Below are 14,628 nucleotides of genomic sequence, written 5' to 3'. Positions count from 1 at the left end.
ATTTGTATTTACTTTGTATCACACAGCCTGGTTACAATGCTGCTACCCATCCCATGTGTTCCCTATTAAGGGTTAATAAGTAAAGGGGTGTATATAAAAAATACCCCTTTCTGTCTCATTGGAGATATCTTTGCCAGAAGCTCAAGGAAGCAGGCTGAAGGGTCAGTGTTAGGACCCGCTTAGGGGGGGTCTGCCTTGACGTTGGCAGGCGGGCATCCCTCCAATGGCCATTGGAGCAACTAAATGACCTCCATTTGTCTAAATATACATAGGGATTAAGGAAAAAGCGCAAGTAACATTTTCTTTTCTTTGGTTTTTACTATATATTGGGGCTGATGTGTGTTGTAGTCCTTGCAGCTTAAGCGCAGGACTTCTCTTTTTGTATTTGTATTTACTTTGTATCACACAGCCTGGTTACAATGCTGCTACCCATCCCATGTGTTCCCTATTAAGGGTTAATAAGTAAAGGGGTGTATATAAAAAATACCCCTTTCTGTCTCATTGGAGATATCTTTGCCAGAAGCTCAAGGAAGCAGGCTGAAGGGTCAGTGTTAGGACCCGCTTAGGGGGGGTCTGCCTTGACGTTGGCAGGCGGGCATCCCTCCAATGGCCATTGGAGCAACTAAATGACCTCCATTTGTCTAAATATACATAGGGATTAAGGAAAAAGCGCAAGTAACATTTTCTTTTCTTTGGTTTTTACTATATATTGGGGCTGATGTGTGTTGTAGTCCTTGCAGCTTAAGCGCAGGACTTCTCTTTTTGTATTTGTATTTACTTTGTATCACACAGCCTGGTTACAATGCTGCTACCCATCCCATGTGTTCCCTATTAAGGGTTAATAAGTAAAGGGGTGTATATAAAAAATACCCCTTTCTGTCTCATTGGAGATATCTTTGCCAGAAGCTCAAGGAAGCAGGCTGAAGGGTCAGTGTTAGGACCCGCTTAGGGGGGGTCTGCCTTGACGTTGGCAGGCGGGCATCCCTCCAATGGCCATTGGAGCAACTAAATGACCTCCATTTGTCTAAATATACATAGGGATTAAGGAAAAAGCGCAAGTAACATTTTCTTTTCTTTGGTTTTTACTATATATTGGGGCTGATGTGTGTTGTAGTCCTTGCAGCTTAAGCGCAGGACTTCTCTTTTTGTATTTGTATTTACTTTGTATCACACAGCCTGGTTACAATGCTGCTACCCATCCCATGTGTTCCCTATTAAGGGTTAATAAGTAAAGGGGTGTATATAAAAAATACCCCTTTCTGTCTCATTGGAGATATCTTTGCCAGAAGCTCAAGGAAGCAGGCTGAAGGGTCAGTGTTAGGACCCGCTTAGGGGGGGTCTGCCTTGACGTTGGCAGGCGGGCATCCCTCCAATGGCCATTGGAGCAACTAAATGACCTCCATTTGTCTAAATATACATAGGGATTAAGGAAAAAGCGCAAGTAACATTTTCTTTTCTTTGGTTTTTACTATATATTGGGGCTGATGTGTGTTGTAGTCCTTGCAGCTTAAGCGCAGGACTTCTCTTTTTGTATTTGTATTTACTTTGTATCACACAGCCTGGTTACAATGCTGCTACCCATCCCATGTGTTCCCTATTAAGGGTTAATAAGTAAAGGGGTGTATATAAAAAATACCCCTTTCTGTCTCATTGGAGATATCTTTGCCAGAAGCTCAAGGAAGCAGGCTGAAGGGTCAGTGTTAGGACCCGCTTAGGGGGGGTCTGCCTTGACGTTGGCAGGCGGGCATCCCTCCAATGGCCATTGGAGCAACTAAATGACCTCCATTTGTCTAAATATACATAGGGATTAAGGAAAAAGCGCAAGTAACATTTTCTTTTCTTTGGTTTTTACTATATATTGGGGCTGATGTGTGTTGTAGTCCTTGCAGCTTAAGCGCAGGACTTCTCTTTTTGTATTTGTATTTACTTTGTATCACACAGCCTGGTTACAATGCTGCTACCCATCCCATGTGTTCCCTATTAAGGGTTAATAAGTAAAGGGGTGTATATAAAAAATACCCCTTTCTGTCTCATTGGAGATATCTTTGCCAGAAGCTCAAGGAAGCAGGCTGAAGGGTCAGTGTTAGGACCCGCTTAGGGGGGGTCTGCCTTGACGTTGGCAGGCGGGCATCCCTCCAATGGCCATTGGAGCAACTAAATGACCTCCATTTGTCTAAATATACATAGGGATTAAGGAAAAAGCGCAAGTAACATTTTCTTTTCTTTGGTTTTTACTATATATTGGGGCTGATGTGTGTTGTAGTCCTTGCAGCTTAAGCGCAGGACTTCTCTTTTTGTATTTGTATTTACTTTGTATCACACAGCCTGGTTACAATGCTGCTACCCATCCCATGTGTTCCCTATTAAGGGTTAATAAGTAAAGGGGTGTATATAAAAAATACCCCTTTCTGTCTCATTGGAGATATCTTTGCCAGAAGCTCAAGGAAGCAGGCTGAAGGGTCAGTGTTAGGACCCGCTTAGGGGGGGTCTGCCTTGACGTTGGCAGGCGGGCATCCCTCCAATGGCCATTGGAGCAACTAAATGACCTCCATTTGTCTAAATATACATAGGGATTAAGGAAAAAGCGCAAGTAACATTTTCTTTTCTTTGGTTTTTACTATATATTGGGGCTGATGTGTGTTGTAGTCCTTGCAGCTTAAGCGCAGGACTTCTCTTTTTGTATTTGTATTTACTTTGTATCACACAGCCTGGTTACAATGCTGCTACCCATCCCATGTGTTCCCTATTAAGGGTTAATAAGTAAAGGGGTGTATATAAAAAATACCCCTTTCTGTCTCATTGGAGATATCTTTGCCAGAAGCTCAAGGAAGCAGGCTGAAGGGTCAGTGTTAGGACCCGCTTAGGGGGGGTCTGCCTTGACGTTGGCAGGCGGGCATCCCTCCAATGGCCATTGGAGCAACTAAATGACCTCCATTTGTCTAAATATACATAGGGATTAAGGAAAAAGCGCAAGTAACATTTTCTTTTCTTTGGTTTTTACTATATATTGGGGCTGATGTGTGTTGTAGTCCTTGCAGCTTAAGCGCAGGACTTCTCTTTTTGTATTTGTATTTACTTTGTATCACACAGCCTGGTTACAATGCTGCTACCCATCCCATGTGTTCCCTATTAAGGGTTAATAAGTAAAGGGGTGTATATAAAAAATACCCCTTTCTGTCTCATTGGAGATATCTTTGCCAGAAGCTCAAGGAAGCAGGCTGAAGGGTCAGTGTTAGGACCCGCTTAGGGGGGGTCTGCCTTGACGTTGGCAGGCGGGCATCCCTCCAATGGCCATTGGAGCAACTAAATGACCTCCATTTGTCTAAATATACATAGGGATTAAGGAAAAAGCGCAAGTAACATTTTCTTTTCTTTGGTTTTTACTATATATTGGGGCTGATGTGTGTTGTAGTCCTTGCAGCTTAAGCGCAGGACTTCTCTTTTTGTATTTGTATTTACTTTGTATCACACAGCCTGGTTACAATGCTGCTACCCATCCCATGTGTTCCCTATTAAGGGTTAATAAGTAAAGGGGTGTATATAAAAAATACCCCTTTCTGTCTCATTGGAGATATCTTTGCCAGAAGCTCAAGGAAGCAGGCTGAAGGGTCAGTGTTAGGACCCGCTTAGGGGGGGTCTGCCTTGACGTTGGCAGGCGGGCATCCCTCCAATGGCCATTGGAGCAACTAAATGACCTCCATTTGTCTAAATATACATAGGGATTAAGGAAAAAGCGCAAGTAACATTTTCTTTTCTTTGGTTTTTACTATATATTGGGGCTGATGTGTGTTGTAGTCCTTGCAGCTTAAGCGCAGGACTTCTCTTTTTGTATTTGTATTTACTTTGTATCACACAGCCTGGTTACAATGCTGCTACCCATCCCATGTGTTCCCTATTAAGGGTTAATAAGTAAAGGGGTGTATATAAAAAATACCCCTTTCTGTCTCATTGGAGATATCTTTGCCAGAAGCTCAAGGAAGCAGGCTGAAGGGTCAGTGTTAGGACCCGCTTAGGGGGGGTCTGCCTTGACGTTGGCAGGCGGGCATCCCTCCAATGGCCATTGGAGCAACTAAATGACCTCCATTTGTCTAAATATACATAGGGATTAAGGAAAAAGCGCAAGTAACATTTTCTTTTCTTTGGTTTTTACTATATATTGGGGCTGATGTGTGTTGTAGTCCTTGCAGCTTAAGCGCAGGACTTCTCTTTTTGTATTTGTATTTACTTTGTATCACACAGCCTGGTTACAATGCTGCTACCCATCCCATGTGTTCCCTATTAAGGGTTAATAAGTAAAGGGGTGTATATAAAAAATACCCCTTTCTGTCTCATTGGAGATATCTTTGCCAGAAGCTCAAGGAAGCAGGCTGAAGGGTCAGTGTTAGGACCCGCTTAGGGGGGGTCTGCCTTGACGTTGGCAGGCGGGCATCCCTCCAATGGCCATTGGAGCAACTAAATGACCTCCATTTGTCTAAATATACATAGGGATTAAGGAAAAAGCGCAAGTAACATTTTCTTTTCTTTGGTTTTTACTATATATTGGGGCTGATGTGTGTTGTAGTCCTTGCAGCTTAAGCGCAGGACTTCTCTTTTTGTATTTGTATTTACTTTGTATCACACAGCCTGGTTACAATGCTGCTACCCATCCCATGTGTTCCCTATTAAGGGTTAATAAGTAAAGGGGTGTATATAAAAAATACCCCTTTCTGTCTCATTGGAGATATCTTTGCCAGAAGCTCAAGGAAGCAGGCTGAAGGGTCAGTGTTAGGACCCGCTTAGGGGGGGTCTGCCTTGACGTTGGCAGGCGGGCATCCCTCCAATGGCCATTGGAGCAACTAAATGACCTCCATTTGTCTAAATATACATAGGGATTAAGGAAAAAGCGCAAGTAACATTTTCTTTTCTTTGGTTTTTACTATATATTGGGGCTGATGTGTGTTGTAGTCCTTGCAGCTTAAGCGCAGGACTTCTCTTTTTGTATTTGTATTTACTTTGTATCACACAGCCTGGTTACAATGCTGCTACCCATCCCATGTGTTCCCTATTAAGGGTTAATAAGTAAAGGGGTGTATATAAAAAATACCCCTTTCTGTCTCATTGGAGATATCTTTGCCAGAAGCTCAAGGAAGCAGGCTGAAGGGTCAGTGTTAGGACCCGCTTAGGGGGGGTCTGCCTTGACGTTGGCAGGCGGGCATCCCTCCAATGGCCATTGGAGCAACTAAATGACCTCCATTTGTCTAAATATACATAGGGATTAAGGAAAAAGCGCAAGTAACATTTTCTTTTCTTTGGTTTTTACTATATATTGGGGCTGATGTGTGTTGTAGTCCTTGCAGCTTAAGCGCAGGACTTCTCTTTTTGTATTTGTATTTACTTTGTATCACACAGCCTGGTTACAATGCTGCTACCCATCCCATGTGTTCCCTATTAAGGGTTAATAAGTAAAGGGGTGTATATAAAAAATACCCCTTTCTGTCTCATTGGAGATATCTTTGCCAGAAGCTCAAGGAAGCAGGCTGAAGGGTCAGTGTTAGGACCCGCTTAGGGGGGGTCTGCCTTGACGTTGGCAGGCGGGCATCCCTCCAATGGCCATTGGAGCAACTAAATGACCTCCATTTGTCTAAATATACATAGGGATTAAGGAAAAAGCGCAAGTAACATTTTCTTTTCTTTGGTTTTTACTATATATTGGGGCTGATGTGTGTTGTAGTCCTTGCAGCTTAAGCGCAGGACTTCTCTTTTTGTATTTGTATTTACTTTGTATCACACAGCCTGGTTACAATGCTGCTACCCATCCCATGTGTTCCCTATTAAGGGTTAATAAGTAAAGGGGTGTATATAAAAAATACCCCTTTCTGTCTCATTGGAGATATCTTTGCCAGAAGCTCAAGGAAGCAGGCTGAAGGGTCAGTGTTAGGACCCGCTTAGGGGGGGTCTGCCTTGACGTTGGCAGGCGGGCATCCCTCCAATGGCCATTGGAGCAACTAAATGACCTCCATTTGTCTAAATATACATAGGGATTAAGGAAAAAGCGCAAGTAACATTTTCTTTTCTTTGGTTTTTACTATATATTGGGGCTGATGTGTGTTGTAGTCCTTGCAGCTTAAGCGCAGGACTTCTCTTTTTGTATTTGTATTTACTTTGTATCACACAGCCTGGTTACAATGCTGCTACCCATCCCATGTGTTCCCTATTAAGGGTTAATAAGTAAAGGGGTGTATATAAAAAATACCCCTTTCTGTCTCATTGGAGATATCTTTGCCAGAAGCTCAAGGAAGCAGGCTGAAGGGTCAGTGTTAGGACCCGCTTAGGGGGGGTCTGCCTTGACGTTGGCAGGCGGGCATCCCTCCAATGGCCATTGGAGCAACTAAATGACCTCCATTTGTCTAAATATACATAGGGATTAAGGAAAAAGCGCAAGTAACATTTTCTTTTCTTTGGTTTTTACTATATATTGGGGCTGATGTGTGTTGTAGTCCTTGCAGCTTAAGCGCAGGACTTCTCTTTTTGTATTTGTATTTACTTTGTATCACACAGCCTGGTTACAATGCTGCTACCCATCCCATGTGTTCCCTATTAAGGGTTAATAAGTAAAGGGGTGTATATAAAAAATACCCCTTTCTGTCTCATTGGAGATATCTTTGCCAGAAGCTCAAGGAAGCAGGCTGAAGGGTCAGTGTTAGGACCCGCTTAGGGGGGGTCTGCCTTGACGTTGGCAGGCGGGCATCCCTCCAATGGCCATTGGAGCAACTAAATGACCTCCATTTGTCTAAATATACATAGGGATTAAGGAAAAAGCGCAAGTAACATTTTCTTTTCTTTGGTTTTTACTATATATTGGGGCTGATGTGTGTTGTAGTCCTTGCAGCTTAAGCGCAGGACTTCTCTTTTTGTATTTGTATTTACTTTGTATCACACAGCCTGGTTACAATGCTGCTACCCATCCCATGTGTTCCCTATTAAGGGTTAATAAGTAAAGGGGTGTATATAAAAAATACCCCTTTCTGTCTCATTGGAGATATCTTTGCCAGAAGCTCAAGGAAGCAGGCTGAAGGGTCAGTGTTAGGACCCGCTTAGGGGGGGTCTGCCTTGACGTTGGCAGGCGGGCATCCCTCCAATGGCCATTGGAGCAACTAAATGACCTCCATTTGTCTAAATATACATAGGGATTAAGGAAAAAGCGCAAGTAACATTTTCTTTTCTTTGGTTTTTACTATATATTGGGGCTGATGTGTGTTGTAGTCCTTGCAGCTTAAGCGCAGGACTTCTCTTTTTGTATTTGTATTTACTTTGTATCACACAGCCTGGTTACAATGCTGCTACCCATCCCATGTGTTCCCTATTAAGGGTTAATAAGTAAAGGGGTGTATATAAAAAATACCCCTTTCTGTCTCATTGGAGATATCTTTGCCAGAAGCTCAAGGAAGCAGGCTGAAGGGTCAGTGTTAGGACCCGCTTAGGGGGGGTCTGCCTTGACGTTGGCAGGCGGGCATCCCTCCAATGGCCATTGGAGCAACTAAATGACCTCCATTTGTCTAAATATACATAGGGATTAAGGAAAAAGCGCAAGTAACATTTTCTTTTCTTTGGTTTTTACTATATATTGGGGCTGATGTGTGTTGTAGTCCTTGCAGCTTAAGCGCAGGACTTCTCTTTTTGTATTTGTATTTACTTTGTATCACACAGCCTGGTTACAATGCTGCTACCCATCCCATGTGTTCCCTATTAAGGGTTAATAAGTAAAGGGGTGTATATAAAAAATACCCCTTTCTGTCTCATTGGAGATATCTTTGCCAGAAGCTCAAGGAAGCAGGCTGAAGGGTCAGTGTTAGGACCCGCTTAGGGGGGGTCTGCCTTGACGTTGGCAGGCGGGCATCCCTCCAATGGCCATTGGAGCAACTAAATGACCTCCATTTGTCTAAATATACATAGGGATTAAGGAAAAAGCGCAAGTAACATTTTCTTTTCTTTGGTTTTTACTATATATTGGGGCTGATGTGTGTTGTAGTCCTTGCAGCTTAAGCGCAGGACTTCTCTTTTTGTATTTGTATTTACTTTGTATCACACAGCCTGGTTACAATGCTGCTACCCATCCCATGTGTTCCCTATTAAGGGTTAATAAGTAAAGGGGTGTATATAAAAAATACCCCTTTCTGTCTCATTGGAGATATCTTTGCCAGAAGCTCAAGGAAGCAGGCTGAAGGGTCAGTGTTAGGACCCGCTTAGGGGGGGTCTGCCTTGACGTTGGCAGGCGGGCATCCCTCCAATGGCCATTGGAGCAACTAAATGACCTCCATTTGTCTAAATATACATAGGGATTAAGGAAAAAGCGCAAGTAACATTTTCTTTTCTTTGGTTTTTACTATATATTGGGGCTGATGTGTGTTGTAGTCCTTGCAGCTTAAGCGCAGGACTTCTCTTTTTGTATTTGTATTTACTTTGTATCACACAGCCTGGTTACAATGCTGCTACCCATCCCATGTGTTCCCTATTAAGGGTTAATAAGTAAAGGGGTGTATATAAAAAATACCCCTTTCTGTCTCATTGGAGATATCTTTGCCAGAAGCTCAAGGAAGCAGGCTGAAGGGTCAGTGTTAGGACCCGCTTAGGGGGGGTCTGCCTTGACGTTGGCAGGCGGGCATCCCTCCAATGGCCATTGGAGCAACTAAATGACCTCCATTTGTCTAAATATACATAGGGATTAAGGAAAAAGCGCAAGTAACATTTTCTTTTCTTTGGTTTTTACTATATATTGGGGCTGATGTGTGTTGTAGTCCTTGCAGCTTAAGCGCAGGACTTCTCTTTTTGTATTTGTATTTACTTTGTATCACACAGCCTGGTTACAATGCTGCTACCCATCCCATGTGTTCCCTATTAAGGGTTAATAAGTAAAGGGGTGTATATAAAAAATACCCCTTTCTGTCTCATTGGAGATATCTTTGCCAGAAGCTCAAGGAAGCAGGCTGAAGGGTCAGTGTTAGGACCCGCTTAGGGGGGGTCTGCCTTGACGTTGGCAGGCGGGCATCCCTCCAATGGCCATTGGAGCAACTAAATGACCTCCATTTGTCTAAATATACATAGGGATTAAGGAAAAAGCGCAAGTAACATTTTCTTTTCTTTGGTTTTTACTATATATTGGGGCTGATGTGTGTTGTAGTCCTTGCAGCTTAAGCGCAGGACTTCTCTTTTTGTATTTGTATTTACTTTGTATCACACAGCCTGGTTACAATGCTGCTACCCATCCCATGTGTTCCCTATTAAGGGTTAATAAGTAAAGGGGTGTATATAAAAAATACCCCTTTCTGTCTCATTGGAGATATCTTTGCCAGAAGCTCAAGGAAGCAGGCTGAAGGGTCAGTGTTAGGACCCGCTTAGGGGGGGTCTGCCTTGACGTTGGCAGGCGGGCATCCCTCCAATGGCCATTGGAGCAACTAAATGACCTCCATTTGTCTAAATATACATAGGGATTAAGGAAAAAGCGCAAGTAACATTTTCTTTTCTTTGGTTTTTACTATATATTGGGGCTGATGTGTGTTGTAGTCCTTGCAGCTTAAGCGCAGGACTTCTCTTTTTGTATTTGTATTTACTTTGTATCACACAGCCTGGTTACAATGCTGCTACCCATCCCATGTGTTCCCTATTAAGGGTTAATAAGTAAAGGGGTGTATATAAAAAATACCCCTTTCTGTCTCATTGGAGATATCTTTGCCAGAAGCTCAAGGAAGCAGGCTGAAGGGTCAGTGTTAGGACCCGCTTAGGGGGGGTCTGCCTTGACGTTGGCAGGCGGGCATCCCTCCAATGGCCATTGGAGCAACTAAATGACCTCCATTTGTCTAAATATACATAGGGATTAAGGAAAAAGCGCAAGTAACATTTTCTTTTCTTTGGTTTTTACTATATATTGGGGCTGATGTGTGTTGTAGTCCTTGCAGCTTAAGCGCAGGACTTCTCTTTTTGTATTTGTATTTACTTTGTATCACACAGCCTGGTTACAATGCTGCTACCCATCCCATGTGTTCCCTATTAAGGGTTAATAAGTAAAGGGGTGTATATAAAAAATACCCCTTTCTGTCTCATTGGAGATATCTTTGCCAGAAGCTCAAGGAAGCAGGCTGAAGGGTCAGTGTTAGGACCCGCTTAGGGGGGGTCTGCCTTGACGTTGGCAGGCGGGCATCCCTCCAATGGCCATTGGAGCAACTAAATGACCTCCATTTGTCTAAATATACATAGGGATTAAGGAAAAAGCGCAAGTAACATTTTCTTTTCTTTGGTTTTTACTATATATTGGGGCTGATGTGTGTTGTAGTCCTTGCAGCTTAAGCGCAGGACTTCTCTTTTTGTATTTGTATTTACTTTGTATCACACAGCCTGGTTACAATGCTGCTACCCATCCCATGTGTTCCCTATTAAGGGTTAATAAGTAAAGGGGTGTATATAAAAAATACCCCTTTCTGTCTCATTGGAGATATCTTTGCCAGAAGCTCAAGGAAGCAGGCTGAAGGGTCAGTGTTAGGACCCGCTTAGGGGGGGTCTGCCTTGACGTTGGCAGGCGGGCATCCCTCCAATGGCCATTGGAGCAACTAAATGACCTCCATTTGTCTAAATATACATAGGGATTAAGGAAAAAGCGCAAGTAACATTTTCTTTTCTTTGGTTTTTACTATATATTGGGGCTGATGTGTGTTGTAGTCCTTGCAGCTTAAGCGCAGGACTTCTCTTTTTGTATTTGTATTTACTTTGTATCACACAGCCTGGTTACAATGCTGCTACCCATCCCATGTGTTCCCTATTAAGGGTTAATAAGTAAAGGGGTGTATATAAAAAATACCCCTTTCTGTCTCATTGGAGATATCTTTGCCAGAAGCTCAAGGAAGCAGGCTGAAGGGTCAGTGTTAGGACCCGCTTAGGGGGGGTCTGCCTTGACGTTGGCAGGCGGGCATCCCTCCAATGGCCATTGGAGCAACTAAATGACCTCCATTTGTCTAAATATACATAGGGATTAAGGAAAAAGCGCAAGTAACATTTTCTTTTCTTTGGTTTTTACTATATATTGGGGCTGATGTGTGTTGTAGTCCTTGCAGCTTAAGCGCAGGACTTCTCTTTTTGTATTTGTATTTACTTTGTATCACACAGCCTGGTTACAATGCTGCTACCCATCCCATGTGTTCCCTATTAAGGGTTAATAAGTAAAGGGGTGTATATAAAAAATACCCCTTTCTGTCTCATTGGAGATATCTTTGCCAGAAGCTCAAGGAAGCAGGCTGAAGGGTCAGTGTTAGGACCCGCTTAGGGGGGGTCTGCCTTGACGTTGGCAGGCGGGCATCCCTCCAATGGCCATTGGAGCAACTAAATGACCTCCATTTGTCTAAATATACATAGGGATTAAGGAAAAAGCGCAAGTAACATTTTCTTTTCTTTGGTTTTTACTATATATTGGGGCTGATGTGTGTTGTAGTCCTTGCAGCTTAAGCGCAGGACTTCTCTTTTTGTATTTGTATTTACTTTGTATCACACAGCCTGGTTACAATGCTGCTACCCATCCCATGTGTTCCCTATTAAGGGTTAATAAGTAAAGGGGTGTATATAAAAAATACCCCTTTCTGTCTCATTGGAGATATCTTTGCCAGAAGCTCAAGGAAGCAGGCTGAAGGGTCAGTGTTAGGACCCGCTTAGGGGGGGTCTGCCTTGACGTTGGCAGGCGGGCATCCCTCCAATGGCCATTGGAGCAACTAAATGACCTCCATTTGTCTAAATATACATAGGGATTAAGGAAAAAGCGCAAGTAACATTTTCTTTTCTTTGGTTTTTACTATATATTGGGGCTGATGTGTGTTGTAGTCCTTGCAGCTTAAGCGCAGGACTTCTCTTTTTGTATTTGTATTTACTTTGTATCACACAGCCTGGTTACAATGCTGCTACCCATCCCATGTGTTCCCTATTAAGGGTTAATAAGTAAAGGGGTGTATATAAAAAATACCCCTTTCTGTCTCATTGGAGATATCTTTGCCAGAAGCTCAAGGAAGCAGGCTGAAGGGTCAGTGTTAGGACCCGCTTAGGGGGGGTCTGCCTTGACGTTGGCAGGCGGGCATCCCTCCAATGGCCATTGGAGCAACTAAATGACCTCCATTTGTCTAAATATACATAGGGATTAAGGAAAAAGCGCAAGTAACATTTTCTTTTCTTTGGTTTTTAAAGATATGAAAGGGTTGGAGAATTGGGGGAAAATATAAATGGAATGGGGGGGGATATTGGTGCCCCTATCCCTCCTACTGCAGCCTCAATCACCCCACTTGCAGCCCTGTAGTATGGGATATGGATCCCCTACTCCAGATCCCATAAGACTCCTTATGGAGCCAACCTGAATATCCCGGTAATCTATTTTCTTTTGGATTTTTTTGTGAGAGAGAGTTTAATGGTCATTCCTTATGATAAGAAATTACCATTTTACTCTTCATCTCAAAAAAAGTTGGTTACTGGAAAATTGTAGAGTCCAGGAGCCGCCATTAAAATGCGAGAGACTACTGGAATGTCCAGGAGAGTTGGGATGTTTGCAAAACATAAAAAGAAACACACAATACAGCACATACACACATTATACACAGTGCACTTACACACATTATACACAGCGCTCATACACATATTATACAAAGCGCTCATTCACATATTATATACAGTGCACATACACATTATACACAGTGCACATACACACATTATACAAAGTGCGCATTCACACAATATATGGAGACGCTTCCCTTGCAGGGTTTCACATAGAGACCTCGCGAGCAGAGCCTGGTCGAGGGAGGTACAGTTGCGAGGGTCCTTGCGATTGGTGTGGGCACTTCTGGGGCACTGGTGAATTTGCCGGGCAATGCGGTGCCCACTGGAACAAAGAGACCAGCTCTTTTCCAGCGGGTGGGCTCTCTGTGTCTTGGAGACAAAGGGATAGTCCCCTTTTCACCCACTTGGTTTCCCAGGTACAGATGGGATGAAAGCCTCCCCTGTCCCTGGATGTGAGAAACCCTGTGTTTGGGTGTCAGGCTTTCATGCGTTAGGTTCCCAAGGAGGTTCCCAAGGAGGATCCTGGGAGGGGACATTGTATGCTATGTGTTACACCCCTTGCATGGGGTTATGCTTAAAAGCCGTGTGTGGCAAATAAAGTGATTTTTGTACCTCCAGCACTGTGTGTTGTCCTATATATAATTTTTAGTGTGGGTGGTATAATCTTATTTAGAATTGGATCATCCCTTAATAGGTGCCAATGTTTTTTTATTGCCTGTTGTACTTTTTTGTTCCGTCCATTATAATTAGAAATAATTCTTTGTATCCTATTTTGGATAGTTATCCTTTCTGTTTGTATTTAAAAAGATTTATTCTGGGTTGTTTCCTCACTTCTTCTAAGTCTCTCTCTAATTTTACTTCTTCGTATCATTTTTCTACAAATTGTCTTTTTAAATAATATGCCTGTTCTACATAATCTGAATGCTCTGTGCAATTTTGTCGGATTTTGAGGAATTGTCCCCTTGGGCCATTCGACAAACGAACACGTGGCGGCGGCCATTTTAACGTATTCAAACGCGGTCAGCGGTGCGTGCAGCCAAATCTATGGAACTGTTTGCGGCTACACAATTGCACGAACACCGCTGACCCGTACCTTCTTCGACACCGCGGCTGGAGACTAAGTCCCGTTCGAAGATTTGAACGCTCGTTCGAATGGGACTTAGTCATTTTCTCAGTGTAAAATAGACCGACCGCACAGCCCAAATCCATGGAACTGTTTTGGGTATGAAAATGTGCTTGCGGTCGGTCAAAAGTGACTTATACCTATCTCCCGAACGGCTGAACGGATTCAAATGATTTTTGGGTATGTTTGTATTTGGAATGTGCTGAGTAATAATATGTATTTTAATATTGGATGTATGGTTTTAGAGTTATGAAAGTTGGGTAAAAAGTATGTTTAAAATGAACGTATAATTGGGTTACCTCTCAGGCTAAGGGGAGGGAATCTGTGGGATGTAACCATTGTGTGATTGGGTAATGTATAATTGTATGTGGGCGTCTCCCTTGCAGGGGAGAATTGCATAAAAGCAGAGTTTGTGTCATTAAACCTGAGTTCTGCTTGACCTCAAAACGAAGTGTCGTCTCGTTATTGGGGGAATTGGATTGTATGCTGATTGCCAGGAGTGTAAGCTGATTGTATGCTTTTCTTGTTCAGCTGTTTACAGCATTCAAATGCTTGAGAGCAGTGCAGTGTCGGCTGCAGTGTTTAAAGTCCTCAGGAAGCGCTAGGAGCATCCTTCAATGGAGGTACCTAGTCAGGGTGCCCGTCGATCTGTTACAGGTGTACTTAGTGGTTGAATGTCTATTTTAGGGTGTACCGTATATACTCGAGTATAAGCCGACCCGAATATAAGCCGAGGCCCCTAATTTTACCCAAAAAAACTTGGAAAACGTATTGACTCAAGTATAAGACTAGGTGGGAAATGCAGCAGCTACTGGTAAATTTCTAAATAAAATTAGATTCTAAAAAAAATTATATTAATTGAACATTTATTTACAGAGTGTGTATATAATGAATGCAGTGTGTGTGTATATGAATGCAGTGTGTGTGTAAATGAGTGCTGTGTGTGT

The sequence above is a fragment of the Pelobates fuscus genome, chromosome 8 (genome assembly GCF_036172605.1).
Source record: "Pelobates fuscus isolate aPelFus1 chromosome 8, aPelFus1.pri, whole genome shotgun sequence".
NCBI classification, from domain to species: Eukaryota; Metazoa; Chordata; class Amphibia; order Anura; family Pelobatidae; genus Pelobates; species Pelobates fuscus.
This window is presented reverse-complemented; position numbering follows the sequence as displayed.